Source organism: Lynx rufus, unplaced genomic scaffold (genome assembly GCF_022079265.1).
Source record: "Lynx rufus isolate CCGP_SWC_20201006 ecotype Redwood Valley unplaced genomic scaffold, mLynRuf1.p SCAF_23, whole genome shotgun sequence".
Classification (NCBI taxonomy): domain Eukaryota; kingdom Metazoa; phylum Chordata; class Mammalia; order Carnivora; family Felidae; genus Lynx; species Lynx rufus.
Genome location: NW_025814838.1, coordinates 7,558,443 through 7,568,617, shown reverse-complemented (window position 1 = coordinate 7,568,617; position 10,175 = coordinate 7,558,443). Strand labels below are relative to the sequence as shown.

Genomic DNA, 10,175 nt, shown 5'->3' with positions numbered 1-10,175 from the left:
TCCCTCTCTGCTGAACAATTAAGAAAGTTTGTGAAGCAGTTAAAAATTGTATGCTCCTCTTTGATAGGTTGAACTGCTTGTGTGCATATAATTTTTCAAAGCTCAGTAATAATCCTTTATGTCTGTTTTGATGCTTGACAGTTTGAAAGGGCTTTCATCTGTATGCCCTTATTTAATTCTTTTCTTTTCATTTTTTTTGATGTTATTTTTGAGGGAGACAGAGACAGAATGCGAGTGGGTTGGGGCAGAGAGAGAAGGAGGCACAGAATCCAAAGCAGGATCCAGGCTCTGAGCTGTCAGCACAGACCCCAACGCGGGGCTCCAACTCACAAGCTGTGAGCTCATGACCTGAGCCAAAGTCGGGCGCTCAACCGACTGAGCCACCCAGGCATCCCTGTTTGCTCTTATTTAATTCTTAGGGCTACCCTTACAGTAGGTTTTATCATTCCCATTTTACAGATGAGGAATCTGGGGGGGTGTCTAACTAAAAAGGGTGGGGGTTACTCCTCTGCAGCTGAAGTAATTTGGAGGCGCTGTCCAAGGCCCACTGGCCCAACGCCCATGGTTATTTCTGCTCTTCTGCACCTCAGCCATCTCACGGCTTCGTTTGAGCTCTGGTATCTACCTCAGGCCATTTGGGGCTGGCAGCCCTTGGGCTCCCTTTCTTCTCAGTAACATATTTGCATCTAAACTCACCTCCTTCTTCTTTGACTTTCCTCTATCAATCCTGAGAAATCTGTTCCCAGAGCCAGGAAAACAGACTTTCACTGTTCGCATAATCTTCTACACCTTTTGTCTACTGCCAAAACAGCTTTCAGAAAACAAAAGGAAAATCAATTCCTTCGTTCTCTCCATTTCTCTAAGTCATCTGTTTCCTGAGGCTCTGAACATCTACACCCTGGGCCTGGGGGCTGTGTGGGTCACTATGCCAAGAAAGCTTCCCTCTTTTCGTGTTTTCACCCAAAGGAAAAGGAGGTAGCACCTGCACCCAACAGACAGAGTTCTTGTGAGGATTTTAGAGGCAGCTCAGATAACCAGCCCTCCATGCATGAGGTTCTGAGAGAGGTAGGAGGGCCTAGCTTACTTGGAAACACTGAGCAAAAGCAACATGAATGCAGAAAATAGAGCTGGCAGTGTGAGCAGCCAATCAGAATGGATCATCAAAGGTAAATCCATGAGCTTTCCACTGTGAGTGCTGAAACTATACCCTGAAGGGGTGCCTGGGTGGCTCAGTTGGTTAGGCATTTATCTGACTCTTGATTTTGGCTCAGGTCACGGTCTCACATTTTGTGAGTTCGAACCCCACATCAGGCTCTGCAGTGTGCAGAGCCTGCTTGGGATTCTCTCTCCTCTCTCTCTCTGCCCCTCCCAAGCACGCTGTCTCTCTCTCCCTCAAAATAAATAAACTTAAAAAAAAAATCATCGGTGAAACTATTCCCTGTTGTAGATGCAAGGCCAGGTGTCTAAAATATCCCCCCAGTTTCAGGGTGTCTGGCTGACTCAGTGGAAAGAGCATGATCTCAGGGACCTGAGTTCCAGCCCCATGTTGGCTGTAGGGTTTACTAAAAAACAAATAAAAATTATCCTCCAGTCTCTCTCATCTGAAAAATATCCTCACTTAACTCCCCATTTCCTCTCTCACTAGTGCTCCTACGGCTTTCCTCCTCAAAATCAAAATTTGTGTTCAGTTGTCCACACATATGTTTCTGTTTCTTCTCTTCAACTCATTCAATATGCCTTTAATCAGGGTCAATGACCTTGTCCATAAATCATAAGTCCAATGGATATTTTTTAGTCTTTATCTTGCCAAGCCTCTTAGCAGTGTTCAACATGGTTGGCTACTTCCTGTTTGCAATACTCTTTTTGGCTTATGTGACACCACACCTGTTTTCCACCTATGTCTCTGACCAGTCCTTCTTTGTCTCCTCTCTTCTGTCCCCCATTTTTTTTTTAATTTTTTTTAACGTTTATTTATTTTTGAGATAGAGAGAGAGACAGAGCATGAATGGGGGAGGGTCAGAGAGAGGGAGACACAGAATCCGAAACAGCCTCCAGGCTCTGAGCGGTCAGCACAGAGCCTGACGTGGGGCTCAAACTCACAAACCGCGAGATCATGACCTGAGCCGAAGTCGGCCGCCCAACCGACTGAGCCACCCAGGCGCCCCCTGTCCCCCATTTTTAAAAAATGTTTTATTATTTATTTTTGAGAGAGAGACAGAGTGTGAGCGGGAGAGGGGCAGAGAGAGAAGGAGACACAGAATCTGAAGCAGGCTCCAGGCTCCGAGCTGTCAGCACAGAGCCCGACGCGGGACTCAAACTCACGGACCACAAGATCATGACCTGAGCCAAACTCCGTGCTTAACTGACTGAGGCGCCCAGGCACCCCTCCTACTGCCCTCTATTTAAGATGACGTTCCTCAGGACTCTGTCTTGGCCCCTCTACTGCCCCTGTGCACTCTTCCTGAGCAAATACGTCTATTCCACTGCCTCCCAAGTCTGTATCATTTGTTTAGAGTGTTCTCTTGACCTCCAGACTTCTATGTCCAACCTCCTCCTCAAGCCCATGTCCCACATCTCACGCTCGTTGTGAATCAAGCTGAAAGTATCTTTACACAAATTCCTCTTCATCCTATATTCCCTCCGAGGGAAAGAAGAGGCACCACCAGAGCCACCATCCAGTGGCTCAAGTCCAAAACCTGGTCATCACTTTGACATGTCCTTCTTCATACCTTCTTCAGTGAGTCTGGTCAGACTCACTTCCAAAACATCTCTCTGTCCTACACACTGTCACAACCATGCTGGAAGCCACTCTCCTTTCTCCTAGACAACTGAAGTAGGCTTTGAATGGAACCTCCCGTTCCTGCTGCCAGAAGGAACTTTCTAAACCGAAAATTGGAACATGCCACCCTCCATCTTAAAACCTTTTGATGATTTCTCACTGCCCTCAGGACCAAGTTCAGGGCCTTAGCCTAGCATTCATGACCCTGCTTGCCTAACACTCAGCCTCATCTCTTGCCATTAGTCCCTGCTGCTCTCTGCTCAGCTGCCCTGAATTGCCTTCAAATCATCTCAAACTCACCAGGCTCTTGATTGCCACCAGGATTTTCCACAATCTGATTCCTCTTCCTGAGCTCCTCTCTCCCAACTTCACATACCTAATCTCTCAATTTCAAGTCCCAGGGAAATGACACATCCTAGGTTGACCCTGAGCCAGGTGAGCATGTTGTGCCCTGCGTAACACTCCGCACAGGTGTAATTAATGAAATTACCACAGCTGGAAAGCTGATGAGAAGCTTATCTGCCTGTGTGCTCTGTAGCCTCAAGACGAACTTGGTTTCTTGCACATAGTAGGCCCTTCATAGTTATTGAATAAACAAGCAAACAAACAAACAAACAAGGGGCCCCTGAACCAAGTGTGAAGGCCAAATAGGGGGTGGATCAATGAAGCTGGAACTTCAAGGTTGATAGCACACGTGGGGCAGGCCCCGTGAAATCTCAACCTTTCCACAGGGTCACCTGACACCTTTTCTACCAACAGAGGTTTGTGGAGTCAGCCGGAGCTCTCCATAGGATACAGAGCGTGCGGGGAAGGGAACCTCCCAACTCAGGTCATAATTAAAATCACACCCACCTAACCTTTGTCCTTAAGGGGTAAAGCGGCCTGCTCACTCTGGCCACCCCTGGAAGCATTAGAGATGTAGGCAGTCTGTTGGGAACTATTAAAGTTATTTCAGATGCTTTCCCCTTGGACATAAGGAGACGCTTCTGTTTTTGTTTTTCAGATAGCAGGATTGGTGGGTTTGTGTACTGGGCTAGGGAAAGGCAGTGCCTGGGCTGCAGTTTCTTGCTTTTCCCGCTTGCTCTCCATTTCATTTGTAAAAACAGTCATAAAGGAGAAAAGAGGAAGAGGGATTAGGAGATGGTAAACAAATTGAAGGGTGCAAGAAAAAGTGAGACCATGAAGGGGTGTGGCAGCGGTGGGATTCGAACCCACGCCATCGAAATGACTGGAGCCTAAATCCAGCGCCTTAGACCACTCGGCCACGCTACCGCCCGTCGCAAGGCTTTCCGCTGAGACTATATTAGTCTAATGACGTAGTGTCTCACACTCTGTGACCCCGCCCTCTTAGATTTGCGCATGCCCAATAGCAACCTGGATTCTCCTGCGCCTGTGAGGGTATCTTGATCTGTGGCTTCTTTCGGGGCTTTGGAATCACAGTATTTATATGATTGACAGCAATAACTATGGTCAGAATGCCACATTTAAAGGGAAAGAAGAGTTCCTGAGTGTTAAACATAAATATTCAGTCCTTACGTGTGCGCATTCGATTTGCCGTGTGCGTCGTATACTGTCTACGGCCACCAGGGGACGGTGCCGCGCTGCCGCTTCCTCCCTTGCTGGGCTGGGGGGTCCCGCGCGGAACCCTGCTATGCACAGAAGCCGGCCAGGTCCCCATCCTGCGGGCTTCCCAGCCCTATTCCACGTCATCTCTGCAATCCCAGGTGGCCCCATGGCCTGGTCCCTGCCATTGCGAGGTAAGAATCACCGGTCTAGGTGAATGTCGTTACAATGTCAATGAATATTGTTTCAGATTATTTGTATGTTGGTCTCCCTCAATCATAATTCTTGGCCACATCTTAGAGAGGGAGAAACTGACTCGCAGAGAGACGAAGTAACTTGTCTCAGCTGCCCCAGGCAGAGCCAGTATTCTCCAGCCTCCCAAAACCCCAGTGTTCTTCTATGTAGGTTCTTTCAGTGTTTTTTTGTTTTTAATGCAATAAGTACAGATCAAATACATAATACATAAGTACATAGCAAACTTCCATTTGCCGTCATCCGTAATTAGTTAACGTTTTGTGTATTTGCTTCAAATATTCTTAAATAAAAAATAAACTGAACTAAGCTGTAAAAGTAAGATTCAAGTCTCCTTTGATATCTGCAAGTTCGATCCCCCTTCCTCCTTGCTCAGGAGTCTCAGATGCTTTTAGTTAGTCCACTTTTTTCGAATTTTACCTACACATAGACTTCTCCATTTCCTTGCATATTTAAGGAAAATAACAAAACTACAGTAAAGCTAGACAGGTGGGTGTGGTAAGCTGAATAATTCCTCCACCCACCAAAGACGTCCACATCCAAATCCCCAGAACCTGTGAGTATGTTACTTTATGGGACAAAAGGGACTTTGTTGGTGTGATTAAATTAAGGATCTTCAGGTAGGGAGACTGTTCTGGATTATCCACATGGGCCCAAGGTAATCACAAGGGTCTTTAGAAGAGAGACGTAGGAATTAGAGCAGGAGACGTGCAGACACAAACAGAGGTCCCAGTGATACAGCCGCAAACCAAGGAATGAACTAGAAGCTGTTAAATGTAAGCACACGGATTCTCTCCTACAGCTTATGAAAAGGAACACAAGTGCCTGACACCTTGGTTTTTGGACTTCTAAGTTCTGGAACCGTAAAACCATTGTGTTGTTTCAATCCACTAAATTTGTGGTAATTTGTTACAACAGTAATAGAAAACCAAAACAGTGTATAAACTGACCCGTGTGCTTGGGAACACAGCCTGAGCCTTGACCCTAGGAAAACTACTCTCTGGACCTCAGTTATTTGTCTGTAGTGATAATGGGGCGATGATGATACCCAGCTCACAGGATTGCTATGGGAATCCCATTCGTTCATTCTGCAGGTATTTCTTGAGCTCCTTCAACATGTCGGGCACTGTTCCGTGTACTTGGCTACACTGGAGTGAAGCGGAGGAAGGTGAAACGTGGTGATGTGCGTCGTGCACTCAAACCTCCCTGGCACATAGTGTGGGTGGTGTGGTGGTGGTGACTCCAGCGGCCTGAGCTCCCCACTGCCTCCCAGTACCTCAGTTTGCTCACCACCAGAGTTCTTACATGGGTGCTGACCACTTGGTGGTATTATTCCACATACATCTCCCCACCACTGCCTCGAGCTGGTATTTGGCTTTTTCTGAGGACTATAATGGGCCCGGCTGGAATGTCGACTCCGGGAGGGCAGGTGATCGTGTCTTGTTCACCCAAAGCTATTTCCCCAGGACCTAGAACAGTATTGGCAGTAAGACTCTTCCTTATACTGGTGGTTTTGCATCCTTGGTCGAGGCCGCTCCCTCTTGCTATGTGGGCTTTGACGAAGTCAGAGGCAAATGCTTCTGGGCTGGACCTGCCCAGCATGAGAGCTAGCTCGTAGATCTTTTGTCTGAACGTAGCCAGACTGTGGTCTATTCTTCTGGAAGATCACCTGTGGCCACAAGCAGGAAACAGAGACCTCTTCAGGTTATCTACTGCCACCCCCAAACACACACCCATCCCTGTCGTGACTCCCATTTGCTGGGAGCAACCTTTCCCCACCCCAGCTCGCTCTCTCTCTCTCTCTCTCTCTCTCTGATAACTTAATTCAAGTGAACATTAATCTTGCACCTACTAGACCTGATCAGGCAAAGAGCAGGTCTTCTGGGAGGAGTTTCCAGATACCCTCGGGCCAAGAGGTGCTTCTTCAAAAGAACAAAAATCCAGGGGAAGCAAGGCCATGAGCTCATCTGAGCATTTCTCCCCCGCTGGCCCGTGTGGCCTCCCACAGACTTGCTGACCCGGCTTCTCCGGTGATTTTTGTCTTCAAGGGTGCCGCTTGAGAGAGGTCAGCTTCTGTGCAAAGCCAGCCCCAGCACAGCGAGGGTGGGGAGGCCACAGAACCCAAAGCAGCTAGACTGATTCATTTTGAGGTTTTGTTTCATTTTGGTTTTTGTTTTGGTTCCGAGTGACGTTTCAAAATAACGTTTGTAAAAGTAATATGTGTTCCTTGTTGAGACTCGAGCAAAGAAAGAAAAGCAAAAATGAAATAAAATCACCTTGAATTTCTCTACCCAGTTAAACTCTGTCAGCGGTTTGCTAATGGAAAGTGCTGAGTCTTGATCTCAGGGTTGAGTTTGAGCCCCAGCCCCACCTAGGGTGTAGAGATTATTTTTTAAATCTTGAAAAAAAAAATAGGGGGTACCTGGGTGGCTCAGTCAGTTAAGCGTCCAACTTCGGCTCAGGGGATGATCTCTTGTCTCTTTCTGGCTTCTGTGCCGACAGCTTGGAGCCTGGAGCCTGCTTGGGATTCTGGGACTCCCTCGCTCTCTGCCCCTCCCCCACTCGCACTCTGTCTCTCCCTCTCTCTCTCTCAAAAATAAATATTAAAAACATTTTTTAAATAAAAAAAATCCTAAAAAATAAATTTGAAATGTAACGTAATGCATGCCGGTTGTAATTTTTTTTTCAAATGTTATATCATATGTATAAAGTTGGAGGGAAGTTCTCTTCCTCACCATCGCTGTCCTTTACAACTGAATCCCAACAGCTCAGGCAGGAGCTCTTTACCCTGTAAAGAGTGACCTTCCAGATCTTTTCCTATGCAGATGTGTGTAAATGCCCCACTCTGTTCCTGGGGTTTGCTTTGCACAAGGCAAGGGGAGAAATGCACCACCCAAAAGACCCAAGTGTAGTCATTTTGTGTGAGTCTTCCTATAGCTACACTTGGGCTATGCCATGGTTCTGTGATGCACTTCATGTTTTATGCCCAGGAGGCCGGGGACCTTCTGAGCCACGGAAGTGCGCCAAGAAGGACTTTGAAGCTACTGCTTTAAAGCATCTCACTGTGGTTCCCGAAAGTTGGGAGACAGGATTTTATAGGGCAGAGAAACTACTGTATATGATACTACAGCGGTGGGTACATGTCATTATACATTTGTGCAGATTCATGGAATGTACAACACCCAGAGCGAACCCTAATATTGACAATGGACTTGGGTGATAATGATGTGTCAGTGTAAGTTCACCACTTGTAACAAATGTACCGCTCTGGTGGGGCACATTGATGACAGGGAGGCCGTGCCTGTGTGGGGACAGGGGAGATATGGGAAATCTCGGACCTTCCGCTCAGTTCTGCTGTGAACCTAAAATCGCTCTATAACCGCTGCAGACGCAGGCTCCTACGGACAGGAGATCTGAGCCTTTAACACTGGAGAACATTTCCCTTCTGTGGCATATGGGGCTAGGGTGGTTCTCCATCCTCTCTGAGCCTCTGTGAGGGTTATACCCATCTCCTGGAAGGTGAGAACAGCCATGTATCCGCGACGGGGCTAGTGCGCGTAAGAGCTGGGCTACTGCTCCTGGTGACCTTTCTTCTGCTGCCACACCCCAAAGCACCGTGGTGAGATGGAGACTCCATGAGCACTTTGTGTGTGTGTGTTGGGGGGGGCGGTTAACACCTCTAATGTGATGTGATTCACATGCCGTACAATATCCCCATTTATTTATTTGCTTATTTTAAAGAGAGAATACCTGAGCAGAGGGAAGGAGAGAGAGAGAGAAAGGGAGAATCTTAAGCAGGCTCCACACTCCACGCAGAGCCCGACGCGGGGCTCAATCCCACCACCCCGGGATCATGACCTGAGCTGAAATCAAGAGTCAAATGCTCAACCCAGTGAGCCACCCAGGCACCTCTATACCCACTTAAAGTGTATAATTCAGGTTTTGTTTTTGTTTCACTATATTCAAAGTTTGCAACCATCACCAGGATTATTAATTTTAGAACATTTTCATAGCCCCCAAAAAGAAACCCCACACCCTTTTGTAGTCACTGCCCATTCTCCCCAAACTCCCCTCCCAGCCCCAGGCAACCAATAATCTACCTTCTGTCACTTTGAATTTCCCCAATCTGGACATTTTATATCAATAAATTTATATAGTAAGTTGCCTTTTGTGACTAGCTCCTTTCGCTTAGCATAATGGTTTTTCCTTAAAGATTTAATTTTTAAGTAATCGCTACACCCAATGTCGGGCTCGAACCCACAACCGCAAGAATAAGAGTCGTTCGTTCCACCGACTGAGCCAGCCGGGTGCCTCTTAGCATAATTTTTTTAAGGTTCATCCATGTTGTAGCATGTGTCAGTGCTTCATTCATATTTACTGCCAAATAATATTTCGTTGTATGGATATACCACATTTTAATTACCTGTTCATCAGCTGATGGATAGTCGGGTTTCACATTTTGGCTATTATGACTAATACTGTTCTGAACATTCATGTATCAGTTTTTGTGTAGGCATATGTTTTTATTTCTCTTGGGAATGGAATTGCTGGGTTGTATGGTAACCCAATGTTTAATTTTTTGAAGCAAATGTTTTCAAAGTGGTTAAACCCAAAGGGTTTTCTTTGAGTGGTAAGAGCTCTCTATATATTCTAGCTACGAATCCTTTATGAGGTACAGGATTCGTCAATATTTTCTCCCATTATCTGAAATGTCTTCTCACTGTCTTTTTTTTTTTTTTTTTTAAGTATTGTTTCGTCACAACCACACAGTATTACATTAGTTTCAGGTGTGTCTTTTCACTTTCTTGATGGTATCTTTTGCATCTTGTGGGTTATTGAGTCCCTTACTCTGGACTCCTCTGGTGGGAAAGGGGGAAGAAACCCAACTCCCTGTCGGTGAGAAGAGGGATTTTTCCAATAGAGGCGGGGATTTTGTCCCTCAGAGCTCGAAGAGGAGATGGCTGCCTGTGTGACAGAAGGAGGGGCAGGCTTTAGGACAGGGGAGCAACGCTTGGAACTGGAGTGGGCCAATGAAGAGTGCCCTGGGAAGGGTTTATTCTTCCTCTCGGATACTGTAACATTGCTAGTATGGTTTAATGTTTTCCGTCCTATATTTAATTCTTGTTACCCCAAACTTTTCAGTAAAGTCTGAACAACTTTGTGCGATGGTTATAGGAGGTGATCAAGGACCGAGTAAACACCAAGAATGGTTCTGACCCACATCTCCTTGCTGAGGCCACCCAGGCACTGTCTTCCTAAAGCTACTGGAAGCGATGCCTACTTTTCCTTCAGAGCCCGGCTCAAATGCCATTTCTTCAGAGAAGCCTTTCTGAGCAGGTTTGCCTTATAATCTCTCCTTGTTGCCCATACCTCTCGTTCCTGGCACACCTGGAGGTTTATAATGGTATGATGGAATAATGACTATGAGAAAAATTGCCGTTCTCCCATTTCTTGCCCCATTAGTTCTCCGAAGGCAGGCCTTTCCCCCAACTCCTAGCACAATACTTGGCCCACAATAGGGGCTTAATAAATTTTTGCCATGAGAATGAATGTCCAGAAACCCTAGGCTTAAATCCTATTA

General features: G+C 46.5%; 1 non-coding gene across 1 annotated transcript; it reads right to left on the bottom strand.

Moving 5' to 3' along the window:
- Positions 1 to 3,969: 3,969 nt before the first annotated feature.
- On the bottom strand, positions 3,970 to 4,051 carry TRNAL-UAG (transfer RNA leucine (anticodon UAG)). The gene has a single exon. It is a non-coding gene; the product is annotated as a tRNA-Leu (tRNA).
- Positions 4,052 to 10,175: the final 6,124 nt, after the last annotated feature.